Source organism: Callithrix jacchus, chromosome 4, assembly GCF_049354715.1.
Source record: "Callithrix jacchus isolate 240 chromosome 4, calJac240_pri, whole genome shotgun sequence".
In the NCBI taxonomy this organism is placed as follows: Eukaryota; Metazoa; Chordata; class Mammalia; order Primates; family Cebidae; genus Callithrix; species Callithrix jacchus.
Window position 1 is genome coordinate 169,176,473 of NC_133505.1, and position 16,473 is coordinate 169,192,945.

Sequence of the window (16,473 nt, forward strand, 5' to 3'; positions counted from 1 at the left end):
TGGCACTATAGTAGCTTGGTCAAGGTTGCCAGTCTTCCTATGTCTTGCTACTTCACATTGCTATAAACATTCTTAAGTAAACAAAGCTCTCTTTTGAACTAAGTATTTCCAAAGCAAAGCTATGACTAACTTCCTTCACTGCATCCTTGTCCCTAACAAGTATGCTTATTCCTTAGGATCCCCCACTGCAGTCAATGGCACCATTTCCCCAATTACTCAGGCCTCTTTAAGTATGATTTTCAATGACGCAAAATGATGACTCTTACGTAAATAAAAAATGAACGTCTGTCAGAGATCTTATACACTTAGTAATTAATGAGGAAACCAGCAAGATGTTAAAATCATTTGAAATAAAAATTTGAAAAGCTGAGGTGTTTAAAGGCAGTTTTACAAAGTAATTTCAGGATGAGATTGCTGGGTTAGATATATTGATAATATGAATTAATGTCCAATGGGGCAATAAATTATAATTTTTAAATCATTGTTTCCACCAGGTGGAAATTATCTGTATCTTTTTACTATACAAAAAGCTGTAAATTTACTCCTTCTCCTACAAGGTTTTACCACAGCCAAGTAAACAGAAAATCAAAAGCCTACACGGAACAAAAAAATCACTCATTAGTTGCTGCCCATTTTTGTTTCAGAAAACTCTTCTGATATCCTTACCCCTTATGATTATAAAAAAGCCTCAAAGATTATTCTTTAGAGAAAATGGCTAGCCTCATTAGGTTTGGTATAATTATTCACATGGATGCAAGGTAACAAGAGTCCTAATTAAACACACAGGCCTTGAGTTTGATATGAAAATCTAGAGCCTTATAGTATTAACTTTAAAGATTAAGAATTTCCTGGGTGGATTTTTCATCAGAGATCTCAGATTATATATTTTTTTAGTCCTCATTTTTTTAATGCGGAGTATAGGAGACCCAGCCCAAGATGTTTTCTCCAGCAGATTTCATATATACTCATAAACCTGGGTGAATTCTTCTCTTCTTGATGGCTTCCAAATTCTCTAAGGCCTCTGATGGGGTAAGAGATCATACCTTCTGTGAAGCTGATGCTCTGTAAGCCAGGTACCAAGTAGCAAGCCAGGGATCTTGGGAGACTTTGTAGGCACTGAATCCACATATAAACCTAGTCTTGAGAATAGGTTTCCAAGTAACTACTTGCTCTTTAATAGTGGGCTTTTCACAGCTGATTAAATGAGAATCATTCTCAAATGTGATGTTGCTTGCACAATTGATTTTTCCAATTATGCTCTGATAAAAAGAGAGCAAGATTCTTATTGAATCTTACCCAAATAACTATATTGCCAAGCAAAGTCACAAATCTTAGCAACATAGCTGTTTCTGAATTCTAAGGGATGAGTGAGAATAAGATACCACTAAAAATGTTTCACTGCAGTTTACAAAAGCACAGTCTATTAAACTGAGGCTTAGAGACAGCTCGGGAAAAAGGAGATCGCACTTCCTCATACAACCAGAAATAATACAGCATTCAAACAGCAGCAATGTGTCTAAACAAATAACCACAATTAAATTAGTCTCATCAGTTCATTTAGTCCCTAGTAATTAAGTTTTATTCCACTGGATACTGCTTTCATAAAGTATATCTGCTGCTGGACTGAAACAAATCCTGGAAATCCATAGTCCCTGTTGTAGTCTGAAAGTTGTCTAAGCAATACCTGCTTGGAAGCCTGGGATTGGCAATTCCCTGGAGTGGTAATGGTTCATAAGGCTGGTATAGGCCTTTCCACAGGTTCTGAACTCCCCTTTGCTAAAGGTATAAACTCTAGCCTGAAGCTTGTAGCAACGTCACCAGGCAAACATCAGAAGGGAAAAGGGCTCTGCTTGATGGTGAGACTGATGGCTGAGGTTATATTATAGGAACAATATTATCACAGCAGGCAAGGGAAAATTTCTTTTTTGGGATAGAGGACATAACTATTTCATATGGGTTTCCCCCTAAGAGAGAAAACATATGATGAATAGCAGGGGCACTGACAATTTCCAGAGTCTTCTCAAAATGTGTACACTCTATAAAATATTTATAAAAACGAGTAACATTTTACTTATACAAATTTAACCTAGTGAAGGTTGAGCGTCCTTCCCAATTTGACAACTATCTCCACGCAGTTCTCACAATAATTTGAGGTAATTAAGACATATGGAACCCATAAAACAAACCCAAATATTTCTAGTACTTTTTTACTTATAAAGTGAAAGAATAATCCTTCTGAGGCCTTCTCGAAACACAAAGATAGCATTAGATGTAAAAGACATTTTATACTGAAAATTTTATCTTTTTCTAAATTTGCAGTCAAATCTGTAGAAGGCAAAAATCAAAGTGCTGTCAGAGGAAATTTGCTCACTTAATTAGGATGGAACCATGGGGACATGAGAAACACTATCCAGTTACCCAGGTTAAGTCTACTGGACTTAAGTCGTCCGACTGCCTGGGCCTCCCAAAGTGCTGAGATTACAGGCATGAGCCACCATGCCCAGCCAACATATTTAAAAATTTAAAGAGTATTTTAAATTTTAAAGGTCATTTGGAATAAGTGCCATATTCCAGAGCAAAGATGAGCTCATGAACAACCAGGAGACTCAGTGACCAAGGAACAAAGCCTCCCCGGGGGCAGAGACCTCACATATCTATGGCATGGTCCTGCTCCTTGGGGCAGGAGACTCAGTGACTGAGGAACAAAGCCTCCCCGGGGGCAGACAGAGACCTCACATATCTATGGCATGGTCCTGCTCCTTGGGGCAGGAGACTCAGTGACCGAGGAACAAAGCCTCCCCCGGGGGCAGACAGAGACCTCACTTATCTATGGCATGGTCCTGCTCCTTGGGGCAGGAGACTCAGTGACCGAGGAACAAAGCCTCCCCCGGGGGCAGACAGAGACCTCACATATCTGTGGCATGGTCCTGCTCCTTGGGGCAGGAGACTCAGTGACCGAAGAACAAAGCCTCCCCCGGGGGCAGACAGAGACCTCACTTATCTATGGCATGGTCCTGCTCCTTGGGGCTGTATTGTCAAAAAATAAAGAATGCTCCTCGGGCGGCTGAGGCAGGAGGATCGATCGCTAGTGCTCCGGAGGTCGAGGCGGCAGTGAGCCCGGATCGAGCCACTGCACTCAGCCTGGGCCACAGAGATAAGAAACCAGCTCTCGGGAACCACCACCAGCCGGGAACGCCCCCAAGTCCAGCCTTCCTCCTCCCCCTCCGGTGGGGCGGCCCTTGGACACCAGAGGCAGCCCCGCCATGACCTCCAAGGCCAAGGGCATGGGCGGCAGGGTCCCCGTCGACCTCCTGCTGCCTCCGCCACCACCGCTGCAGCCCGTGGATAACCCGGAGCTCCTGCCGCTGCCCCCGGACTTCATGGAGCCGCCCCTGGCCCCCCGCCGCCGTGTGCAGGAACCGCGGGCTCAGAGCGGCCCCCGCTGCCGCCGCCTGCGCTCACCCCGACTCCACCAGGCTGCCCCTCGCGTTTGCCAAAAGGCCTCCTACGCCACCCAAGAGGCAGGAGAATCCAGGGCCCCCTGACAGGGCAGGAGGCGGGGAGGATTTCTTGTCAGATCTCATGAAAGCTTTGCAAAAGAGGCAACGTGTCCTAGAGACTGGCACAGTGAGTGTGCCAGAGCGAGACGCATCGCTGACCCCCAGTGCAGGTTTTGCTACGAGATTTCCCTGACATCTCGTTCATTTCAGATAAAATGTGATGGGAAACTTCTCACTGTTGTGCTCAAGTACAGCCATAACCATTAACCCAACCAAATTCAGAATATCTGCCCAAATGTACATATCGCTCCTACGTATTTTCACCTAAATGGAATGTATCTTCCCTTCCAAGTTACCTAAAGTGCTGTTTTAGGCTCATTTATTTTATTACTTTGAGAAGCATCAATGAATAAAAGTTAAACATTTTTCCTGGAATAAAAAAAAAAACAGTATCTGGTTACCTAATCAACGTGGCAAACAGAAGGCACACAAGCACCAGGAAACTTCACTCCTTTACTAGTGAGAAACGTTGGCTCATTGAACTTTGTGTTTGTTTACATTTATTTATCTTGTTTTGTTTTTATAAATAATCAAGGACATGATAAGATCTATACAAAGTTGAGAAAACTATTCCATGCAGAATCTTTGCTACTTGGGCAGATTACTCTGCAGCTAAATAATAATCTTTTGTCACTCTATCCACCCTCCGTTAACTCCAAGACCAATTTATCATTTTAAAAGAGAGATGTCATTTTCTAGTTTTGTTTTAATATAAAGTTTGGCAGTACAGGTTTCATGAGCTCCTTTGATTTCTTTAAATTTTCTTCTAAATAATTCTATCAAAACTGAACAGAACTTAACAAAAAATTAACATGTCATTATTTCTTTTCAGATTCAGATGTAAAAACAAGGCAAATACAATTTACTTCCTCAAACCCTCTATAACTAGCTATCCACACTGTCATTACTCTCTTCATATACATAAACTCTTCATATACTTCACATACACTAAATCCTTTACTTTGAGACTAGCCTTTTGCATTTGTTTTTGTTTCTCAGACAAATGCCCTCGCACAGTTGTTCCTTGTCATTATTGCTCCTTGTGATAACAGCAGTCCTAATTTTTGGCAGATATTACAACTTCTGTTTCATAGAAAAAGCTAAGAACTGTCATATACAGCATTTTAGCAGACCAGCAAAGCTCAAAAATACACAACACATACCTTCCTAAAGCCACATTTATCCTTTTTGCACATTCTTAAAGTGGGAAAAAGTGAATATGTTCAATGATATGATCCATAAACTAAGAAACAAAAATATTAAAAAATTAACACTTGCTTAATATTACTTGTAATATTCTATCTTAGAAATTTTTCAGGGATCTAAAATAGTATTTATTAATTAGCTTAATTTTAATCCAAATTTTGAAGTTACCCTGGGCCTTGAAATTATGTTTAGCTAACATTCTATAAAACATAATCACTGCTATAAAATCATTGGTCAAAATTATAATTCAATATATTTGAAAACATTTCATAATCTCTAACATTATTTAGAAGTAATATTATTTTACTTAGTTAGAAAACCAATATATATATATATATAGTAGTGTCAAAAACTCAGATTAAGTTGTTTCATGAGAAAAATTAAATCTTACAAAGAATATAATGTAGTATACTACACTTGAAATATCAAAGTTATGTAACTTTTTTCTTAAGAAAAATGATTAAACCCATCTAATTAAAAATTCATCTTATAAGAAGTCTTAAAATGTTTATTTTTAGTAGATTCTGTAAGAAGCAATTTTAATTCCAATACAATATTAGGGGTTAATCTGAATTTTCTAAACTTCTTATAATGAACATAATTTAAATACGAATATTTATTGAATTAATTGTAAGACATAGGATGATTGAAGAATATATGATATGGTGGCTTGTGGCATTTTAAAATATGGGTTTAAAAGTTTTGTATATCCCTATCTATTTTATTTTCTAAGACCTAAATATTAATATATTGGCTCAATAACTAATCAGAAATAAAAGCTGACATAGACATAAAGAGAAATGACACCATGGTAATAAGAAAGAACAAGCAGCTGGGCATGGTTCTTTCCTATCATTCTGGGAGACCAAGACGGGTGGATCACCTGAGGTCAGGAGTTCGAGACCAGCCTGACAAATATGGTAAAACCCCATCTCTACTAAAAATACAAAAATTAGCTTGGCCTGGTGGCATGTGCCTGTAATCCCAGCTACTCAGGCAGCTGAGGCAAGAGAATCATTTGAACTTGGGAGGCAGAGGTTGCAGTGAGCTGAGATTTTGCTACTGTATTCCAATCTGTGTGACAGAGCAAGACTCTGTCTCAAAAAAAGAAAAAAAAAAAAGAACAAGAATATATTTCACTATGTGTAATTATTTTAAATGAGCTGTCACATTTTAAATTTACCTAGAAATTAGACCACTTGCAAGCCCATTTTGGCAGGGAGGCAGAATGACAGAAAATGACACACATTTCCCATTAATGGACTCTTCCTGTGGAAAAGGGTGAGCTTTCCTGAAGGAAGACCTCTTTCCAGTGTCCGTAAGTTCATCACCTACCTCTAACAAAAAAGCAGTCACTATATGAATTTATAGAAAATATTAATTTCATGTTTATTTTTAGCCTATGAATATAGTGACTTTCATTAATATACAATGTATTTTTAACATTTCTGAAACAAAGGCTTTATCCAGTGTTTTCCTGAATTTTTTTGTTTTTTGAAGTACACTAAATTTTCAATTTAATAATTTAGTTCAATTAATACTCATTTTTCTTCATGTGCACTAGTATGAATTCTTCAACTTATTATCACCTTGTGGACTTCCACAATTTTTCAAATTGTAGTCAGCACACACTGTCCACAGTATATTATTAAGAAGTAAAACCATATATATCAAATATACCTTTAATCTTTCTTAGATACTGCTTCATGTCTTGCTTAACAGCAGCTTTGGAGCCAAACACAGACGAAAATTTTCCAAGCCCAGCTCCACCTCCTCTCTGACTCCAAGTAGACTGAAGGCTCCCACATTCAGCACATTAAGTCTTTTGGCAATGTGGATGCACAGTGGAGGTGCAGCGATTGCCTGCAATCATAAAGGGCTCCTCGGCTTACCTGTCTTTCTAGTTCCCAGTACCCTGTCTGTGCTCCTCCTCTTCCTGCCACACAGACATGGCTGCTAAGCCCAGACTTCACACTCCACATCCTCCTCCAGGCAGACTGCACCCCTCATGGAAGGCTCTGAGCTGGAGCAGCACACCACCAGTCCAGACCATACCTAGCAGTGGCAATCAGGGTCAAAGGCCAACATGCTTTTGCGGGATGGAAATGGATTCTGTCTTGTACTCGTTATCTAGATAGGGCCGGTAATCACCATTATTGGAGCCATCATCACTGACAGCCTGTACAGACCTAATACCTCCCTGGGAGAACATGTATCTTTACCCTAAAGTCTGAAGCCTTTTCCCAAAGCCTTAACCTTCCATTAAAAAAAAAGAGTTGAATATTTTCAGAGAGGCAGGCACTCCCAGCAAAAAAGACCAAGATTCCCAGAAAACACAGTAGTCTATCCCCAGCTGACCTTAATTAGAGGTCAAATTCTCTTAGTAAATTTGTAGTTAGCTAAGTCCCACTAGCCACTGCTAACCTGATGCCATTTACAAAAAATAAATTTCAGAGATTTAAATTATTGTGCATGTGTATATTTAAAGAACTGAAAGCAGTGTGGTATACTGCAAAGAATATGGTTTCAAAATCCTACAGATTTGAAAGTCCTAGCACTGACCCTAAATAGCTGTATATTATTGAAACACAACCAAAACATAATCGAAGTAAGGCTTAGAAAAAAGTCATTTTCATGATTAATAAGAGGATGCATATAGACTTGGCATAGCTCTTGGAATATAACAATATTCTAATACTCATAGTTTATTGAGCAATTCTATTAATATTATTGAACTCCATTTCAGTGTACTCAACTTTTCTTTCTGTGGCTTATTTAGAGTGTCAACTGCATATTCAATTCCATGTCTTTATTTTTCATAGTATAATATTGTCCATATTGAAACGGCCTTATTTGCAGCTGTTCTAATGAATACTGACAGTTACCCTAATTTTATAAAGGTCTATGAACTTTGCTATCTTCTGAACGTGATTCTATACAGGAAATTATATAAAATATCAAAAAAGAAAGAAAGAAAATGAAAGTACTATAACTATTGCAGTCTCATTCATGGAGAAGACAGGGTAGCCAAACCAAAAATGCAAGGGACGAAATTTTCAATGCCACCAGCTGATTTTTGTGCCTCAACAAGGAACCAGTCATTCAGTTATGCATCTGAGCTATTGCAGTCCTTACCTGTATTAGAGAAGACAGCTAAGTGCTACAATACAAGAGATCGATTGCAGGTCTTCTTTCATAGTTTTTTATTTTATGGTATGAAAAAAACAAAGTTGTTTTCAGGGATTTCTCAATCTTTTTTTGATACTAAATTTTTTTGTTGGCATAGTTGTTTAGCTGTATGGGCCACCACATGAAATGCTTAGGAATAAATTTATGGGGAAAAAAGTGCTTTTTGACATACTCAAAATTGTCTTTTGAAAACTAGATGAGCTTTCAAGGAAAAGGTATATACGTAAAAGAAATAATCAATGAATCAGATATAACCAATGAGATTATTTTATACCCACCTTGCTTCTATCCACCTACTCTACTTCTATGTCTTCTCAAAAGACACCCATTAAAACCCCACTCTTATTTTCAGAATGAAAGGAGACAAATTCTGACCCAGAGCAATAGTGTATAAACTTTCCAAAGCAGATTCCAGTTTTCCGAAGTACGATCATACAAAGAAAACCAAACATATAAAATAAATAAGAGGTTTTTTAAAATTAAAATATAATTCATTGTTTTGATTTTTTAGAGACAGAGTCTCTCTCTTCTGCCCAGGCTAGAGTGCAGTGGTGTGATCATAGCTCACTGCAGCCTTGACACCCTGGGCTCCAGGGATCTTCCCACTTCAGCATCCTGAGAAGCTAGGACTACAGATGCATGCCACTATGGCTGGCTAATTTTTTTTATTAAAATACTTTTTTCGTATAGGTGCAGGTTTCGATATGCTGCCCAGGCTGGTCACAAACTCCTGGCTGCAAGCAATTCTCCCACTTTGGCCTCCCAAACTGCTAGGATTAGAGGCATAAGCTGAATTTAATATGTTTCTAAATAGAAAATACACTTGCACAGCACTTAACAATGGAGATAGTGATTTCATCATTGTGAGTACATCAGAGAGTACACTTGCACAGCCCTAGCTGGTACAGCCTACTACATACCTAGGCTTTATGGTAGAGCCTATTGCTCCTGGGCTACAAGCTGAATAGCATATTACTCTATGGCATGCTGTAGGCAACTGTAACACATGGCAAGTATTTGTGTATCTAAACATATCTAGACATGAAGAAGGTACAGTAAAAACACAGTATTATAATCTCACATATATTATAATCTCACAGATTATAATTTCACATAAATTATAATCTCACAGATTATAATCTCACAGATTATACATAAATTATAATCTCACAGATTATAATTTCACATAAATTATAATCTCACAGCATCATTGTCACATATGCAGTCTGGCATTGACCAAAACATTGTTATGCAGCACATGATTTTATTATAAGAAAGAAAACAAAAATGACTCATAAGTCCACAGCCAGGGTTAAAAAAATACAGAAGTAAAACAAATTTAACTAGGAAGTTTAAACCATACATAAGATATAAAATAAAAAGCTTCTTCCCTTTTCCTCTGAGCCCTCTCCACAAAGGTAAACACTGAACAATTTCTCATGATTCTTTCTCTTTGAGAAAGAATAATAATATAAATAAGAACATAATATGAAAAGAATTATTCTTTCTAGAATAATTTTAATCTATTAATCCAAACATTTTGCTAAACAAATTTATAAATTAAACTTCAAAATATTTATGTACAATAAATAAATCAATGAGAATAAAGAATCTGTTTTTGGAGAAAAATTAGGTTAGATGTCATGGAGGACTATTTTAGGTTTAATAAGTCTTAACACTCATTTTATTTTGGTATTTTAATTTGGTTACTTAATATTACAAATTTGTGATTCAAACGCATGAGCAGATGCACTATGAAAAGGTTTTAACAGCCTGCCTTAAAAATCTAAAATCCAGAAATCTGAGAGGTAGTTAAAAAAGTTTGGCTTTAAAGTTGAATTATTAATAATATATAGAAGTTGCTTGAATCCTTTATTCATATTTATAGGGCAAACAGAAATCTTCGAGGCTTTCTGCAAGTATTAAGGGCGTGTTTCCCCTTCACTTTTGTGGTACAATTAGGAGGCATTCCAGAGTTTGGGTAGTCATCCCTGCTGCTCACCAAGGAAGTGGACGGTTTGTTTCTGAGCTCAGTCTGATCATAATCTCACAATTTTCCTACTTTATATTCCTTTCCTTGCCTCTTTCCCCTGTCACCACTTTATCACTCTTCTGTTGCAAACAATGAAGAAATACTTTCTTTCTAGCTATATAATATCATATAACAGTTCCCAGTGCTAGGTCCTAGAACCAGTTCTATATGTCTACAGTGCAAAAAAAAAAAAAAAAATCATCTACGGGGCAAAATTTGTTGAGTACCAAAACATCATAAATATTCCCCCATATCACCCATCCCCAACTAATTACAGAAAGGTCACAATGTTTCTATTATAAATCAAGAAAGATCTGAAAAGGAGACAAGATATAAAATGGCAGAAATATGTAACTTGACTATAATATTAAAAATCATATGTAACTACTTTACAAAAGAAAGACAGCCTTCTCCTGCAAGCTTCAAAGTGCCCTACCTAAATGATAATTTTATAATCACACTTTTGTAATATATATCTCTGTTCTGTGATTTTATGTTATACTAAATGGGATTCCAATGGTTACTATGTGTTTAAAGGATGGCAGCATTCTTTCTATATGCAACTTTTTTTGAGGTACTTAAATCCTTGGGGTTCTTTTTTTTATATACGGAGTTTCACTCTGTTGCCCAAGCTGGAGTGCAATGGTGCGATCTCAGCTCACTGCAACCTCCGTCTCCTGGGTTCAAGTGATTCTCCTGCTTTAGCCTCCCAAGTAGCTGGATTACAAGGGCACACCATCACATCTAGCAAATTTTTCTATTTTTAGTAGAGATGGGGTTTCACCATGTTGGCCAGACTGGTCTCGAACTCCTGACCTCAAGTGATCCGCCTGCCTCTGCCTCCCAAAGTGCTAGGATTACAGGTGTGAGCCACCAGGCCCAACCAGTGTTCTCTCTTTTAAATACCATCTGGACGATATGTAAGCTCCTTATACCAATCAGTACTTATCTCATGAAGTGTGCACAAACATAGAGCCTTATATGTTATGTGTTAACTGGCTGGGCTATGGTGCTCAATTAGGTCAAACACTCATCTAGATATAGCTGTGAAGGTATTTTGTAGACATAATAACCATCTGTAATCAGTTGACTTAAAGTAAGTAAGTTTACCATAAAAAATTTTGGGAGTCTTCATCTAACCAGTTGAAGGTCATATGATCAAGAAACACATTTCTTGAAGAGAAGGAATTCTGCCTCAAGACTGTAACACAGGATCCCTGTCTGAGTTTCCAGTCTGCCAGCCTGCCTTACAAATTTCAGACTTGCCAACCCTTACAACCATGAGCCAATTCCTTAAAATATATGTATATAAACTTTTCTTTCTCTGGAGAACCTTGAGTGATACACATATTAAATCTTCATCAATATAATATTCCGCAAATATTTATTGAGTGCATTTACATGCCAAACACTGTTCTAGATGCAGGTAATATAACCATAAATAAAACAGACAAAATTCTCTACTTTCATAGGGCTTATATTTTAGTGACACTAAGATAACTAGCAAATTATTGTTAAGGTAACCATAAAATTTATCATACAATCCAGAACACTTTTAAGATAAGGGAGGAATAGGGTACTGGTAATGATTTTGCCAGGACAGCATGTCTAACCCAGAGCCATCTGGAAAAACCAGGATGTTATGGATCATCTGAGCCTTTAGTAGAACTGAAACCCATGTCGCCCACAGGACCATGCATCTGGCTAACTGCAGAAAGCTAAAGGTATATGTCATTAATCAAAGTTGAGCAACAGATCTATGGATTCAGAAAGATTTGGGTTCCAATTCCAGCTCTGCCTTTCTCAGTTGAACATTACAAAAAGTATTACACTTTTATGAGTCTCAATCATGCCATTTAGAAATCCATATAATGTGAGAGCTAATGACACACATATGTGCAGCATATACAGAAAGAACTGGAACCAGCCCTTCTGTAAAGAGCATGTGAAGTAAGCAACTAAGCCAAGCAGGGCTGGGGATTAAGAGGTGGGTTGAAAACTTTTGTACATGAATCTGTAAGTCTTTCTATACTACTTAATTTTTTTAATACATGTGAATGCATGTCATTGGTTTTAACATTTTGAAGAAAAGAGAGAAATCTGAACATTCTGCCTGGGAATTAGACAGCAAAGTGCACTAGAAATGATGAAATGAGGGCAAGGCTATAATTTAGAGCATGGACATACGTGACACTCAATCTGCCATTATCACTTATAGGATTGCTAAAAGTGACTTTAGGTTTACCTTTAAAAAGTTTCATATTCATTGCACTGAATTCTATACTGTTATATACCAAAGTAGAAGCTGCCTTAAAAGCAGGACCAACAATCCTCCTGCCCTGCTGGAAGCTGTTGCTAGGAGACAGAGTGAAGAGAACACTTCCTCTGGAGTGTGACCACAGGAGCTGCAACTGCCACACACCCTCCACAATGCTTCTGAAGCGGGTTTGAAAACTCTCTCTGCCCATGGCTAAAACCTCAGAGAGAAATAATGGGCCATAGACATTGGCAGTCTGCAAGCATATAAATATCTTAGGTATGATCTGAAGAGTGAGAAAAACTTCCCTGTGTCCCCTAATATTTTTCTCCATTGGTATGTCCTAGAGTCCAATAACCTTTGTCCATTCCCTCAGAGTCTTCCCCAAAAAGGCATAAAATTAAGGAAACTTACAGGGAGGATGATCTGTTACATCTGCGAGAGAGGGGATAAGGTTACTCACAAATAAGAACAGCATGGGTGTGACAAGTGTTTCAGAAAGCAAAGTCCTCAATGCCCCAAAACCGTGTTGATGTGATTCTGTTTGGCGGTGGACAGAATGTGAGCGGAGAGGTTGAGAAGGGCTAAGGAGGGGAAACACAGTGCCGTTTCTAGATAGGAGAGGCCGGAGTAGGAGTTCATCCTAAAATCCTTTATAATCCTGCAAGGGTTAGTTAACTGAGACAACTACAATATTGCTTTTTTTTTTTTTTTTTCTAAACTGGAAAGAAACATTCAACATTGTGTTTCCTTCTGATTATAAATGTGAAGCTCATTACAAACCTACATATTCTCCTAGTAAATTTTTCAGAAAACAGAGAAAATTAAAATCTCTCAAAGGGCACTGTCACTGACTACATTTGGATATGCCTCTTCATGGATGTTTCCTTTGCATGATCACACACACACGTGCGCACACACTAACACACTTATGTGGAACTCTGTAAGTCTGAAAATAAGACAAGTTCCTTCCATCACCAAAAATAATTTATCCTTCTGAAAAGGAGACTCCATCTATTCCTGTCTTCACTTTACCAGATTACCAAATGCTCTCTCAATTATCACATTTTGAACAAGAAAGTACAGATTGAGCAGATATGGTACCCTGAAACAACCTCCACACAGAATTGGTAATTATTTCCTAATAGTTATAGCTCCTAACCATAAATATTAACTCTTGTAAATAAGCTTTTTAAGGATCACTTTCAGAACTTTATATGGTGCTCACACTGACAAGATCCTCAATATATACCTACGGGAAGGATGAAGACAGCCGGCTTCTCAGTGTGATGTAAGTGGAGTTAGAGAGTCCTCTAACTCAAGCAACTTCAGGCAGTGCTAGTGCTGACATATGTGAAAAGTGTGAATAAAACTCTTTCATGATAATGATAAAAATAATATTTCTAAATTACTATGTTATTTGTCTAGCTGATTTTAATTCACTAATAAATTGCTATAGTAGATAGTTGAGTTTGCATCTTTATCCCTAAATTTTCATATGTATAATGTGAGTTGTGCACTTTTTGAAATAATATTCAGATATTTAAGGATTACCTTATGTCGGGATTTCTCAACTTCAGTACTACTGGCATTTTGGGTTGGACAGTTCTTTGTAGTTGGGGTACTCCTATGACTTGCAGAATGCTCAGCAGTGGACCTGACCTCTGCCCTCTGGATGACAGCAGCACCCCTCAATGTAACAGCCTAAAAGTTCTTCAGATATCGTCAATGTCTACTTGTGGCAAAATCGCCCCTAGTTGATAACAAATGCTTTATATTTAGTGTCACCTCATATTTGGGCATATGTGGTATCTAGCTTGTCTTTACAAAATCTGATCCTAAGGACACAATTTTATAACCTGCCCTTCCAGCTGACTAATATATCATGGCGATCTTCTCAGCCCATTATGTACATATTTTCAGTGAGTTCTTAAATGCTGCACTATGCCTCATTCACAGGTTGTATCATAAACGTTCTACCAGTTAACAATTGTTTCCAGTTTCTCAGTATTATAAATAATGCCTCCATCATTTTATATAATATATAAATTCCTTTAAATATATTCAATTAATTAGTTCCATATATATGTATATATGTATATATATGGAATTAATATATGTATATATATATACATATATATATATATATACACACACATACACACACAGTTTTTTGCGGGGGAGGACCCAGAGTTTTGGTCTTGTTGCCCAGGCTGGAGTGCAATGGCGCTATCTTGGCTCATTGCAACATCTGCTTCCTGGGTTCAAGTGATTCTCTTGCCTCAGCCTTCTGAGTAGCTGGGATTACAGGCATGCACCACCATGCCTGGCTAATTTTGTATTTTTAGTAAAGACAGAGTTTCTCCATGTTGATCAGACTAGTCTTGAACTCCTGACCTCAGGGGTGATCCACCCAACTAGGCCTCCCAAAACGCTGGGATTATAGACGTGAGCCACTGCGCCTGGACTAGTTCCTTATATTTTAAGACCAATAGTCTCCTTAAAATTCATTTTAAATTTAGTTTAAATATACCTGAAGCCAAAGGATTAAAAAAACAATAAAACACAATATAAGGTAAAAAACTATAGTTTAGATTACATATTATTTATGGTTTCTACCCATACCACACTTTCAGTAGAACTGAGACCAGTCAGGTGTAGTGGCTCATGCCTGTAATCCCAGCACTTTGGGAGGCTGAGGTGGACAGACTGCTTGAGCTCAGGAATTCAAAACCAGCCTGGGCAACAGATGAATGACAACTCCTCTTTATTTAAAAAGAAGAAGAAGAAATGAAAAAATAAATACAAAGAAGTGAGAAGTAACTCCCTGATAAGGTTTATTAAAAATCCCATCTAGATGACTAAAAGCTTTGCTTTTTTCATCGGTATCCTGAGCATACTTTTCAAATACAAAAGATATAAAACAGGCCCTTCAGAGATCCATATGTATCAAAACTGTACAGCTTCTAGCATCTTTTCCTTTAGAAACTGCATATGGTAATTTAACAACAAAACCAAAAATCTAGTCAATCAATGATCTGGAGATATTTTATTGCTAGCTATCATAAACAATTTGAAGGGAAGTCTTTGGGTTTCTTGCTCTAGAGAATTCTGAGTTTAAAATATTTAAAAATCAATTATTGCATTGTTTTTGAATTCAGGAAGGATACACAAACAGTTTAATGAGATTGAAAAGAGGTTCAAAGCAGTTTCAACTGTAGCTATAAACTTTAACTCATGGAAAGCATTTTCTAAAGAAAGTATCTCAAGACATGATTAATTCAGAATGCTTAAATACATGGGACTTTGTGTGCATGTTTATGTGCATGTCTGTGTGTGTGTGTGTATAAGCATGTTCTTTGAAATATTTTACAGCTTTTTCATAATTTTAAAAATCAACTCTTAATTTAATAGGATGCTGCAAATAATCTTACCATAAAAAATCTTACACAATTTCTCTGGAATTAGTGTTACCTTTTCAATAGATAAAATGGGTAAATAAACATTATTTTGGTAAGTTTTTTGTATTTGGAATCTTAGGTGATAGAATTGGTTTCCAGACAACCTGGGTCTGATCCTCAATTCTTTATATTCACACTGAATTATTTATATGGTTATTTAATTGTTTTCTGCCTAAGATTTCCCTTGCATAAAAGAGAAGTTGTTGTAATGTCTACTTCACAGTGCTACTATGAGAACAGCAAAGAAATGTTTATAAGAAGTATCTTTTAAAATATAAAGCCACAGTATTCTAACTAGTTGCCTAAGAGTACCTAAATATTCTTTATAAAAATTAAAACACATTAAGAATTACAGTGTGTTATTCCTTGGTGTTGAGTATGACCCCTTTTTTATCTTAGTATTTCTAAAACAATTTCAATGAACAACCATTTAATCACATATAGGCAGAAACAAAAACTGTCTTCTTTGTTCATCAAGTAGCTACTCACTGGCATTCTTTCTGAAAGCAGAGAGGACTTTAGCTACTTCACATAAAGTAGGTGGTTTTGTATTTCCATCATTTGAGCCTATCCATAACCACATGCTATCGGAAAGAATGATCTTTATATCTACTTCAGATGTAGGAAAACAGAATTGTAGAAAGCAAATAACAGAGCTGTTTAAAGTAGTGATCAAGCCTAGCAGCTGAGCTTCCGAATTTGTGACAAACTACCTTTGCTATTGTCATAGCTCCCCTTCTGGCCCATTGCGAAAAGCCATGTTCATAA

At 37.2% G+C, this 16,473-nt stretch overlaps 1 protein-coding gene across 6 annotated transcripts in view; it reads right to left on the bottom strand.

The window, feature by feature from the left end:
• PRKN (parkin RBR E3 ubiquitin protein ligase) overlaps positions 1-16,473 on the bottom strand; it is a 1,467,397-nt gene that overhangs the window by 1,376,503 nt on the left and 74,421 nt on the right. The gene's annotated exons all lie outside the window — the stretch shown is intronic.